Below are 13,912 nucleotides of genomic sequence, written 5' to 3'. Positions count from 1 at the left end.
TTCCGCCCCAGACGCCTGATGGACCCAGAGGGCTTTCAGACGGCGCTTGGGGTTATTCCAGAGGCACTCATCCACAGTTCGGCGGAGTCTCTTGCGAAGGCCTGGAATACAGCTGCTGCGGAGGCTCTCGACTGGATTGCGCCTTTGCGACCTCTCCGTGGCGCTAGACCCCGTAGAGCCCCATGGTTCAACGAGGAGCTCCGGGAGTTGAAACGCCAAAAGAGACGTCTAGAGAAGCGATGGAGGAAGAGCAGGTCTGAATCTGATCGAACACTTGTAAGAGCTTTTATTAAGACTTACAAAGTGGCGCTCAAGGCGGCAAGATGCGCGTACCATGCCGCCTTGATTGCATCAGCGGAATCCCGCCCGGCCGCTCTGTTTAGGGTGACCCGCTCCCTTCTTAACCAGGGGGGAGTTGGGGAGCCCTTGCAGAGTAGTGCCGAGGAGTTTAACACGTTTTTCGCTGATAAAGTCGCTCAGATCCAGGCCGACCTCGACTCCAATTGTAAAACAGAGTCGACTGACAATGAGTCAGTCGAGGTGACTGGGGCACGTACTTGTCCACCTGTCTGGGAAGAGTTTGATCTGGTGACACCTGATGAAGTGGACAAGGCCATTGGAGCTGTGAGTTCCGCCACCTGTTTACTGGATCCGTGTCCCTCCTGGTTGGTCTCGGCCAGCAGGGAGGTGACACGGAGCTGGGCCCAGGAGATTACCAATGCTTCCTTGGGGAGGGGAGTTTTTCCATCACTCTATAAAGAAGCGCTTGTGCTCCCCCTCCTCAAGAAGCCTTCCCTGGACCCAGCCATACTCAACAACTATCGTCCAGTCTCCAACCTTCCCTTCATGGGGAAGGTTGTCGAGAAGGTGGTGGCACTCCAGCTCCAGCGGTCCTTGGAAGAAGCCGATTATCTAGGTCCCCAGCAGTCGGGCTTCAGGCCCGGTTACAGCACGGAAACCGCTTTGGTCGCGTTAATGGATGATCTCTGGCGGGCCCGGGCAGGGGTTTATCCTCTGTCCTGGTGCTCCTCGATCTCTCAGCGGCTTTCGATACCATCGACCATGGTATCCTTCTGCACCGGTTGGAGGGGTTGGGGGTGGGAGGCACTGTGCTTCAGTGGTTCTCCTCCTACCTCTCTGGCCGGTCGCAGTCGGTGTTAGTGGGGGGTCAGAGGTCGACTCCGAGGTCTCTCCCTTGTGGAGTACTTCAGGGGTCGGTCCTCTCCCCCTTGCTATTTAACATCTACATGAAACCGCTGGGTGAGATCATCCAAGGACATGGGGTGAGGTATCATCAATATGCCGATGATACCCAGCTTTACATCTCCACCCCATGCCCAGTCAACGAAGCGGTGGAAGTGATGTGCCGGTGCCTGGAGGCTGTTGGGGCCTGGATGGGTGTCAACAGACTCAAGCTCAACCCGGATAAGACGGAGTGGCTGTGGGTTTTGCCTCCCAAGGACAATCCCATCTGTCCGTCCATTACCCTGGGGGGGGGAATTACTGACCCCCTCAGAGAGGGTCCGCAACTTGGGCGTCCTCCTCGATCCACAGCTCACATTAGAGAACCATCTTTCAGCTGTGGCGAGGGGGGCGTTTGCCCAGGTCCGCCTGGTGCACCAGTTGCGGCCCTATCTGGACCGGGACTCATTGCTCACAGTCACTCATGCCCTCATCACCTCGAGGTTCGACTACTGTAATGCTCTCTACATGGGGCTACCTTTGAAAAGTGTTCGGAAACTTCAGATCGTGCAGAATGCAGCTGCGAGAGCAGTCATGGGCCTACCCAGGTATGCCCATGTTTCACCATCACTCCGCAGTCTGCATTGGCTGCCGATCAGTTTCCGGTCACAATTCAAAGTGTTGGTTATGACCTTTAAAGCCCTTCATGGCACTGGACCAGAATATCTCCGAGACCGCCTTCTGTCGCACGAATCCCAGCGACCGATTAGGTCCCACAGAGTGGGCCTCCTCCGGGTCCCGTCAACTAAACAATGTCGGTTGGCGGGCCCCAGGGGGAGAGCCTTCTCTGTGGCGGCACCGACTCTCTGGAACCAACTCCCCCCGGAGATCAGAACTGCCCCTACTCTTCCTGCCTTCCGTAAACTCCTGAAAACCCACCTTTGCTGTCAGGCATGGGGAAACTAAACATCTTCCCCTGGGCACTTTGAATTTATATATGGTATGCTTGTGTGTGTGTATGTTAGTATAGGGGTTTTTCTTAAATTTATAATATTTTAATTAAATTGGATTATGTATTGGATTGTCTTTTCACTTGTTGTGAGCCGCCCCGAGTTTTCGGAGAGGGGCGGCATACAAATCCAAATAATAAATAAATAAATAAATAATAAATAAATAAATTATAATTTATAATGAACAAATAATTGTTTGCGGTCAATTCATTAAGCCATGATTGATCAAGCCATGGTTTAGCACAATGATTGAACTCAATTCATGCTATGGATGCAGTGGGGTTTTGTTTTTACTTCCACATTGCCATTAAAACGTATTAAACCTAGCTTCATTTGTCTACTTCTCCAAAGTTCTGACATATACAATTTATTCTTTGGCACACATATAGAATAGTTACTGTCTGTGATTTTAAAAAAGTTGCACCATAAACCAGATGCCTACATTTGCCAGCTATTGACTAAATGGCATTTTTAATACAATGATATTTGATAGTATCCATAAGTGATAGTACTTTTTTAAAAAAATTCCAAATACAGTCCGAATAGAAGTGCAGTCCATGTTTCAAGGCTTTTAAGATGTCAGCCACATAAAAACTGAATGTGTAAAATTAACATTAATCTGGAAGTTTAATACTGATTGAAGAAAAGTGCTTCAATGGATCATATTTAAATAGTGGGGAAAATAGTAAATGGAAAATATTTACATAGGCAAATTGGGAGTTAGTTCAACTTAGATTGCTAATAATTTGAGGTGGGAAAATTATTAAAGTAACGATATATAAGCTATGCAGCAGCCCAAGCCCTTTCATTTGCATGAAGGAATAATCCTTCCAGTCTGAAACACCATTCGATTCAGTTGCATTGCAAGCAGAAGTATTATAAAAGCTATTGATCTCCTGACACAAATTTGAAGGCTGTGTATGGAGTAATCATGACCTTTTTACAAATGCCAGCAAAAGCTTAGGTGCAGTACTTACATTTTCTTAAAATGATGCTTTTTATATGAAAATATAGATATACTGTACAGTACCACACAAAAGTAGGTTACCATTATGCCTGATCTGAGATTATTTCCACGGCTGACAGCAGCCAGTATTCAAAAGTTTAAAAACAATGAAACTTTCCTTGTCATGTGTATCAATGATAAGAAAACATAATTACTGTAATCATAAGAAATAATGTCGTCATTTATCTATCTGGAAAATGTATAGGCTTCTCTGTGCTGTGTTATGTTTAATTACAACTTAAATACATTACTTCTGTAGCATAGGGATATGGCTCATCAATTACATTCTGTTTTATCTGGATCTTTGAATGAAGAAGAAAGGAAAATCAAATGAGAGTGAGTATCTCACGATCAGTTTTCAGAAATTATGCAACAGGAAGCAAACTGATCCTTTTCCCCCATTAAATATGTTGGATTCCAAGTACATGGCTTTAATGGATAATGTTTGAAAGTTATGCCATTGTTTGATTGGAAGTATAGATAAAAATGATTAAAAGCAAATGGCATGTTTATTTCACCTCCCTTGACATAATTAGTATTATTAATGACAGTACTAATATTGCAAAGTGTGAGAATGGCTGGTGTAGTGTAGCTCTCTCTGTTTTCCAGTAACAAAGGAAACAGTATTCTTATCGATGTCTGGAAAGAGGTGTGAGTATAAGAACTAGATATTATATTTCTAAAAATAAGGCATTTGGCTTTATTTGTTTCCTTCCTCCCACAGCAAAACTAGGATGATCTTTGGGTTGAGCTGACCTAAATTTCAGTGTGGGTGTATAAAATTAGTAACTCCCAGGCAATAAGTGGATCACTGAAAAGGCCTCAAAGAGCAGTGGAACTATAGCACCAGTTAATTCCTAGTGATAGGAAAGTGCCCTCACTGAATGCTTCTAGGAACTATCTTTCTCATGAGCGTTAACTTTCCAATTCTTTTCATCAATGCCTAAAATCTTTGGTGACAGCTGAGTAAATGATAGAGAAAGGCAGATTCCATTGAAAAAAGATAACACCAAATTAGATATTTCCAGCACTTCGGAAAAAAATTATTTAAGATCAGTAAAACAAATACTTTCCTAAATGAGATGCACACAAATAAATGTTGAAGGATTAAACATATAACGTTAAATCTTAGGACAATTTGCTTTGAATTTTTTTGTTTACAATTAATATATTCTAAACCTTCAGAACCAAAATATACACTCCATGGTAAGTAATTTATGAAAATATCTCCAAACATTTATTTTGAAAATATTAAACTTCATTCAAAAGACTGTAAAATGAAAGGAGCATCTAGAGAATAATGTTAAAGCAGGTGGACTGTTTTTTTTAATGAGGCTATAAATATATTTTCAGCATACTGAAATAATGCTATTTATATTTTATTCATATATTTTATTCACACATGTATATCACAGCAGGAAATATACCAGGGTGATCCAACAGAAAACACACACACACACATACATATATATATATATATTTGCTCTAATACAAGGACAAAAGCACCAGCCTGAAGATGACGAGTGGGACTTCGTCGAAACATTGCCAGAAATCTCTGAAACTTACATGGGAAGAAACCTGAATATGCCAAGACTTTCATACCTGTACCCGTGAAAATCTACGAACACACACACATATAAAATATTTTCCTGAATGAGATGCACACATGTTGAAAGATTAAACAGGTAACTTTGCTTTGCATATACTGTATGTGTGTGTGTGCCACATGTTTTTGCTGAATTTGAAAATTAAGGTATATATATATATATATATTCTTCTTCCAGCTGACGTGGTTGGTAAATCCACAGTAACTGAATTTAAACATGCCTGGGATAAACATATATCCATCCTAAGATAAAACACAGGAAATAGTATAAGGGCAGACTAGATGGACCAGGACGTCTTTTTCTGCCGTCAGTCTTCTATGTTTCTATGTTTCTATATATAGATATGGCTAGCTGATGAGGCCAAAATAAGGCCGAAATAGATCTATCCTAGTCTCCCTTAAATTTCAAATTCAGCAAAAAAACATGTGACACATACAGATAGAATTGTCGGCTATCAATAAAATTAACTGCCTTGGAAATGGCCCTGGGTTGGGCCGAGAGGCAAATAAGGAGCTGTGATGTTCCTTCAATACACCAGGATGATTCGACACAAAAATATGTAACCCTTCCCTGGTGCAGAGCTGAAGGGATTGGATACTGTAGCCTAGAGCACAGGTCCCCAACCGCCGGTCCGCGGACCGGCACCGGGCCGTTGGGGGTTTTCAGCCGGTCCGCGGCGCCAGGGCCCCCTCGGCCTTTCCGCACCACCAGCGGCGCTCCCCCCGCCAGCCAGCCAAGCCCCGCGGCCGCCGGAACCGGCTCCTCGCTCTCCCCCCGCCGCCCGCCGCGTTTGCAGGAGGTGGGGAGGGTTGGGCGGCCCGCCAAGGCCAGGAGGGACGCCGCTGCCCCCCCCTTCCCTCTCTCCGCCCGCCGCTGCGCCTCCTTGACGCCGAGAGGAAATGCCAGCAAAGGCTTTCCTCAGCGGAGGCCGGCGAAGGTGATATTGAATGTCGGGGGAGAACGGGCGGCACGCGCTCCCTATCTCCCTGCTAGCCCACTCGGAATATTCAAAATAAGAAAAACCTTTGCCAGCGAAGGCTTTTCTTATTTTGAATATTCCGAGTGGGCTAGCAGGGGGATAGGGAGCGCGTGCAGCCGCTCGTTCTCCCCCGACATTCAATATCACCTTCGCCGGCCCCGCCTCTCCTCCAAACCCCCTTGCTGAGAGCCCGGGGCGAAAGTGCTCTCGCAAAGGTGAGGCGGGCAGGGCGTGCGCGCGTCATCGCTGAGAAGAACGGAGAGAGAACGAGAGTGAGTGAGAGCAACAGACAGCAAGATAGAGAGAAAGTGAGAAAGAGAGAGTGAGAAAGGGGGGGAGAGAAAGAGATAGCAAGAGAGAGAACAAGAGAGAGAAAGAGCGTGAGAAAGAAAACAAGAAAGAGTGAGAGAGAGAGAAAGCAAAAGAGACAGAAAGAAAACAAGAGAGAGAAAGTGAGAAGAAGAGAGAGAAAGAGGGGGAGAGAGAGAGAAAGAGAGAGGGGGGGAGAGAGAGAAAGAGAGGGAGAGGGAGAAAGAGAGGGGGAGAGGGGGGAGAGATAGCAAGAGAGGGAGAGAGGGAAAGGGGGAGAGAGGGGGGAGAGAAAGAGAGAGGGAGAGAGAGAAGAGATAAAGGAAGAGGAGAGAAAGAAAGGAAGAGAAAGAAAGAAAGAGGGATAGAAAGAGAGAGAGTGAGAGATGCTCAGTGAGCCTTTCTTTGAAGTTGCCTTTCTTTCTTTCTCTTTCTTGCTTTCTTTCTTGCTCTTTTTCTTTCTCTCTTTTACCTTCCCTTCCTCTATTTCTTCTTTTCTTTCTCCTTCCTACCTTCTTCCCTTACTCTCCCCTTTCATAAGTTTCCTTGCTTCCTTCCTCTGTTCCTGTCCCTTCCCCCTTTCTTTCTTTCTTTCTTTCTTTCCTTCCTTTCCTCCCTCCATTTCTTGCTTTCCTTTTCCTTCCTCCCTTCTTTCCTCCCTCATTCCCTTCTTTCACTCCTTCCTCTCTTACTCTCCCCTTTCACACCTTTCCTTGCTTCCTTTGCACCCTTCTTTTGTTCCTGTCCCTTCCCTCTTTCCTTCCTTCCTTCCCACCCTCCGTCCATTCATTCACCCATTCCTCTCTTGATCACCCCTTTTACGGCGCCGCTGACAGCTAGCTCCCCCCCCCCCCCACCGGGCCATGGAAAACTGGTCTAGCTTAAAGCCGGTCCCTGGTGCAAAAAAGGTTGGGGACCTCTGGCCTAGAGGATAATTCTCTGCCTTACAAGGCAAAGGTTGCAGGTTCAAGTCCTAGTGGGTATGGCTAGCTGATGAGGCCAAAATAAGGCTGAAATAGATCTATCCTAGTCTCCCTTAATTTTTAGCAAAAAAACATGTGACATATATATATATATATATGGATAGGATAGGATAGGGTAGGATAGAGTTATTTATTGGCCAAGTGTGATTGGACATACAAGGAATTTGTCATTGGTGCATATGCTCTCAGTGTACATAAAAGAAAAGATTCATTTGTCAAGAATCATGAGGTACAACACTTAATGATTGTTGCAGGGTACAAATAAGCAAGCAGGAAACAATTAATATTAATGTAAATCATAAGGATATAAACAACAAGTTACAGTCATACAGTCATAAGTGAGAGGAGATGGGTGATAGGAACGATTAGAAGACTAATAGTAATAGTAATGCAGCCTTAGTAAATAGCTTGACAGCGATGAGGGAATTATTTGTTTAGCAGAGTGATGGCATTAAGGAAAACAAACTGTTCTTGCGTTGTGCCTAATTGTCTTGGTCTGCATGCTCTATAGTGTTGTTTTGAGGGTAGGAGTTGAAATAATTTATATCCAGGATGATCAGCTAGAGTTCATAAAGCCGCAATTAGAAGAAATGAAGTAAACTCTTGAGGAGAATAAAAGGTTTTGCAGTTGATATGGAAGGACTCCAAGTTTTGATCACAGAATTTTTGTATTATAGTTACTGTATGTCCTGAGACCAGCTGTTGTTGTTATATACAGTATATACATAAGCCTCCTCCCTTTATTTACCACCATTACCTAGGTTCATATACAGAACCTAGGTAATCAATAACAATGTATAAAAGCTATACAAAAAAGGCAACTGCCAAATAAATATTACAAAAATGTTTACTCTTCTGCATAGCATTTTCCTGATCAAAATCAAAAACACGTAATCTATGAAAAAGGTGCAAGTTAAATGTGAGACAGATAACAAGCAGTATATCAAACAATTGTAATGTGTGAAAATTCCATTGTATTGCTGAGATAGCCTGAAGCCTTTTGATGTCTATGAGTTCATCAATATCTTGCTCAATTATCCCGTTAAAAAGTTTTTCTTTCAAAGTAACCACTTTGAAATCTGTAATGGATTGTTTTGAGAGGTTAAAATCCTCTGATATGCCTTGTCCTTTTGTTTGAGTCCTAATTTTTTTTTGAGTCCTGATTAATTCTTTTGTACAAAGTTTGGACTGTTTGTTCTACGCTGAATTCAGAAGGACACTGTTAGCAAATCTCATATCAGAGGGAAAGTATGTGATCAAGACAATACATTTTTAACAGATTACAATTGTTAAGTGAAAAAATACTTGCTTTACAAATCAAATCCTTTGATAACCACCTTGCCTTTCCCATCCCTCCTTTCTGTTCACCTCATCCCAATTTAAACCCTACATCAATGTAGCCACCTCATACATCTGATGAAGTGAGTTTTAGTACGTGAACTTTACTACAATAATCTGAATAAACGCTAACAGATTACTCATTGGTGGTTTTAAAGGAATGTGAATCTGGTCTCCCATCACAAAATACTAATCCTCATAATTCTTCCAACTTCCTTAAAGGATGTACCAGTATATATGTTCCCACATTTAGGATATAGAAAATTGATTTTAGCTAACAGATGAAGCAAACATGACTAGCGGTGTTAAATCATACAATAAAAAGCAAGCAAGAAGGTGAAGACATATTGCAGTTATGAACAAAGTAAAAAAAAAACTAGATCCTACTTTCTAGTCTGCTATGAGATTTGCAAATATTCTTAATTTCAGAAAATTATTTTTACTTTCTAATCAACAACCCAAAGAATACCAAATGTTCCAGAACCATTTTGAATATTATATGATAGATTTGATAGGGGAAATTTTGGATTCAACCCATCAGATGTCAAAGACTGTATCTTATCATCAACGTTCTGAATAAAGGACAGAAAGCAATGTTGGGGGACATCCAAACAATCCATTTGGAAGGATCTTGGAAATCATCTAGTTCAGTCTCTGCTCTGTTCCAAAATCCCCAACAACAAACATCTCTGACATATAGCCATCCACCCTCTGTTTAAACCCCTCTAATGAAGAAGAATTTACCACCAGCTCCCATACCAGTCTCTTTCCTTTTGAACACCTCTTACTCCTAAAATGATTTTAGTGATGACTAATCAGAATGTATCTTCTTGTTATTAAAATTCAGTCTTTATTGTCCTGTCTTCTTGAGCAACCCTAAACAACTCTAAACTTTTCCCTCTCTTCTACACAATAGCCCTTCAGATACTTTGAGATAGCAATAATCTTTCATGCAACCTTCTAAAAAATTGAAATAGCAAGAAACACTACTGAGGAACCTGGGGGGAACTTGCCACCTTGGTAGTAGCCTTTTCCAACCCAATATCTTGAAAAAATACTAGACAACAGCTATTATCAATCCAAACAACATAAATTGGTTCCATGTATTGGTGAAACACCAGCCAGAGTCCGGCAGGAGTATGAAGCAAATAAATTGAATTAAATTAATACTGTTGCAAATGAAGCTAAGACACAAAACCATCACCCATTTGCATGCTAGTATCAGCCCTCTACATCTATTTATGTAGAACAATTTAAAGACTGCATAGCATTAGCAGAAGCTATCAACATTTCCTCTTGGCTGTGCATTCAATATATGGATTAGATTAAGCAATATGTAGCCTTTTTGTTATTCAGATTATCCTATATATATACAGTATACAGCACATGGAAGATTGTGACTTAGAATGTAAAAGGATCAAATATTAAAGAGTATGAAGTAATGAGTTTAAATGAAACCAAATATAGTACACAAATGTTTTGTATCCCCTAAATTAATAGAAAGTGGAAGGATGCAATACATTTACATAAAGGTGATCTAATCAAACCAAATGAAATCCAACCATTATAGCCATAAGACAGATTGTTTATGAGCTAAACAAAAGTGAAATCAATACAACTTTTCAGATACAGAGAGAAATGGTTGATATAAGGGAGTATTTTTTACAATGCTCCAACAAAAAGGCATTTAGCCCAATCAGAACAAAGATCTGTCAAACTTAAACTTAGTCTCATTTTTTTCTTCATTGTTCTTCTTAACTTTCATTACCAAAGCTTGCAGATAATTTTCATCTCTGAGAGTAGTGTCATCAGCATAGTATAGTTATTAACATTGCCTTCTTAAATTTTAAAACCACATTTTATCATCTTCTAATCCAACTTTCCTCCTCAAATATTCAACATATAGATTCCCTAAAATGCATGTTCCAGAATTCTCTTACTTTACTTTCATTCCAAATAATCTCATTACTGTTATTTTTAATTCCATCCATACAATGCCTAACTTGCTTCTCTGTTTTTATGATATACTGAAAATATAAATAACTCTTGTCTTATATATTTTTTGAACCCTGAAATGAGCGTTAGGCCTTATTGCCATGCACTCAAAAGCCCCATTAGGCTTAATATCAGGGGATGTCTTATTTTGGGGGAAATAGGGTACCGTAGTTATCTATAAATATATGGAACAACCAAGGGAGTCCTCATATATTATTGTTTTAATTCTTTTTCACTGTTGAATAATTGCCTAAGCATTCTTTTCTCATGCTTGCTCAGTTTCCCTCAGTGACTGCTCTTTTGTGTTCAGCAACTAAACTTCCTATTCACATAAAGCAAGATACAATTAAAATCTTGTTGCTTAATTATAATCTGTCCCTCAAACAACAAACCTATAATATTTTTTTATTTCTGTTATTCATACATTTCACAGAGATTTCACTAGAGCAGAAGGGATCTAGCAGAAAATTTGTTAGATATTTTTGTCACTTCTTATCTCTTTTAAATAAGAATTTTGTGATATGTCTTCCAAGCTCACTTGTGTTGCAGTTTTTACAGTCACTCATATGGTCACCTTCTTGTTTATATAGGAAACAAACAACATCATTGTTTCAATACCTAGCCTGGACCTTAATGTCAAACTGTACAGCCATTCTACCAGGTGACCACAGCCATATTTTAACATTTCTCTAACCCATCTAGTCCAGCAGGTTTACTGTTATCCAACATTGCGGGGGGTTGGACTAGATGACCTATAAAGTTCTTTCCAACTCTGTCAATCTGTGAAATAAATATTCTTACAGCATTTATAACTTATTTTTCATGTATTTCCCCCCTTGGACACTGACATACTGTATATAGTGTTTGTTTGAATTCCACTTGATATCAGTATATGCCCTCAAATTGGTATCAACCCTTAGAGTTGGCCTTAAGTCTTAATGACAACACAAAACTTGATTTGTTTAATGACTCATTTGTCTTGTCTTAAACACCAAAGTTCAAAAGTATCAATACTTTTCCTATCTTGTTTCTTTCAAGTCCAACTTTCGAATTCTCTTCAAATTGTGAGTTGGATTCTAAGCACAAATATATGAAGAGGCTGAAATAATAGTATATTTGATGTACATAATACATCACATCCAGCTGGCAAAGAGTTACAGCAGGAGAGAAATTAATTAGCACTCTTGTTTCATGCAGTCAGTCATTCAGCCACTCCAGGAACATATCTACTTTTAAAAATGATTTTATGGTATTGTTTTGAGACAAAGGTATTGTTTTTATTTTGATACATTATATCATGCTTGTAGCACATTGGTATTTATACAGTGTTGACTAGAGATAATTAACACTGTAATGTTTAGATAACTTAGATCTTTAAAGATAGAAAATAAAAAAGATATATCAATATTAGCTATGATTTAAAATGTTAATGTTAATAAGGAGAGGAAAATATTGTGAAAGGTATATTTTATTCTTGTTTAAAATTTCTAATATAAAGATAGCTGTAAACAAGTATCTACATTCAGGGACATTTCAAAAAAATATCATTATCTAGTTCAGCATCATATCAAAAGTGTCAGCCTCACTGGATAGAATAGACCAGTGATGGCAAACCTTTTTTTCCTCGGGTGCTGAAAGAGCATGTGTGTGCGCTATCGCACATGCACGAGTGCCCACATTCATAATTCAATGCCTGGGGAGGGTGAAAACCCTAACCCCTGGAGGCCCTCTAGAGGCTGGAAATGGCTGGAAATGGCCTGTTTCCCAACTTCTGATGGGCCCAGTAGGCTCGTGTTTTGCCCTCCCCAGGCTCCAAAGGCTTCCCTGAAGCCAAGGGAGGGTAAAAACGTCCTCTCCCATCCCCTCTGGAGGCTCTCTGGAAGCCAGAAACATCCTCCCAGAGCCTCTGTGCGAGCCAAAAATCACCTGGTCAGCACACACATGCACATTGGAGCTGAGCTAGGGCAACAGCTTGGGTTCCAGCAGATATGGCTCCACGTGCCATCTCTGGCACCCATGCCGTAGGTTTGCCATCACTGGAATAGACCATGAAAGGAAGGAAGGCTAAAATTACCTTTACTAAGATTGACAACGATAACAGAATCTTGCAAGATTGTGCCTCCTCCTAATATCCATTAAATTATGGTGGTGTCCGTTAGAACCACTTATGTATCCCTTCTTCTTTTAGATTTAAGCTATGTTTTTCTCCTTGTTGCTTTGGTAAAGGATAGACAGCTTATCTCACTTTATGCCTTCAGTGGAACAGGATGATGGAGAGCTATTTGACAGCTGAAGTCAAGGCTACCACACATGTATAACAACAAATAGGTATATTAGGATAAGTTGCCATAAGGTGACCCCCCCAAAAAAATGTTTTTAAAGGGTGGATAAGAAAATTAAACAAACAACAAGAAAAGCAGATTCCTTTTCATGGCTATACATGGATTAAAGAGCAATCCTGTTGATTGGATTCAGTCATGATAAAACAGCTGTCTCCATTTCAACAATTCCTAAATATTCTAGTAACTGAATCAGTAGTAACATGCTTCTGTTCATTGGTTCCAAGATGACATCTGATGTACTGGCCACATGGTACAAAAAGAAATAGCATTTACTATTGCTTTCTTCCAAAAAGAGCTGAATATTTCTCTGTAAGAATAAGATTAATAATTGCTCCCCAAATTTAATTTTCAATCAGTATTTTAGAAAGCAAATGCACATGTGGTTGAGTATAGAAAATCCTGGTTTAAGTCCTAATAACGCATTCGAGATGAATCAAGAACTGAGCCTCATGAATATAGATTGAATTACTTCTAGGGTTCTTATATGCTTATAAGGCAGAGGTAAGGATAAATCTGGTGGGCTTTTGACACTGCGTATGTTTGAGCCATAAAACCCTTACAGTTTACTAACTTCAGTTGCCAGAACTTTGTTTAAAACCTATAAACAAGCCATCAATGAATTAGCTCAATGAGCGAGCTGATAGATGGAATTCCTAGTCTCTGTTGGAACCTCTGGAAGATTATATATCCAAGATCAGGATGTAGTCTTTCGGATCCTAACACACGATTTGATGCAATCTTCCCAGGATCAACGACAGTCAGTATTTGTGAAAAATACTGAAAATTATCCCATCCAATCAACTGATGAATCCTCTGGGGGAATAAAATCAAAATCGTAAGACTGCTTTTCCTGAAAGTAAAAATGAGGACAAGATGATCCGATTTTAGGATTGGATCAACTTGCTTTCTCAACCAAACTGGGTAAAGATGCAGCCTGAACAATGAACATAACAGCACCTTTCCCCTTCACTTTTATCCAAATTCACAACTGAACAATTTAGGCCTCAGATGAAGACATGCTGAAGTCCTTGCTCATTTCCAAATCCGTGATTTTTAGCTGTTGTCAACAGTTCAGCTTCAATGAATTATCTTCTAAAGCATTAAGAAGTGCAAAATGTCCATGAGGGATCTCTCACAACAAACTTCAGGGATCATATGACT

The sequence above is a fragment of the Erythrolamprus reginae genome, chromosome 1 (assembly GCF_031021105.1).
Source record: "Erythrolamprus reginae isolate rEryReg1 chromosome 1, rEryReg1.hap1, whole genome shotgun sequence".
NCBI classification, from domain to species: Eukaryota; Metazoa; Chordata; class Lepidosauria; order Squamata; family Dipsadidae; genus Erythrolamprus; species Erythrolamprus reginae.
This window is presented reverse-complemented; position numbering follows the sequence as displayed.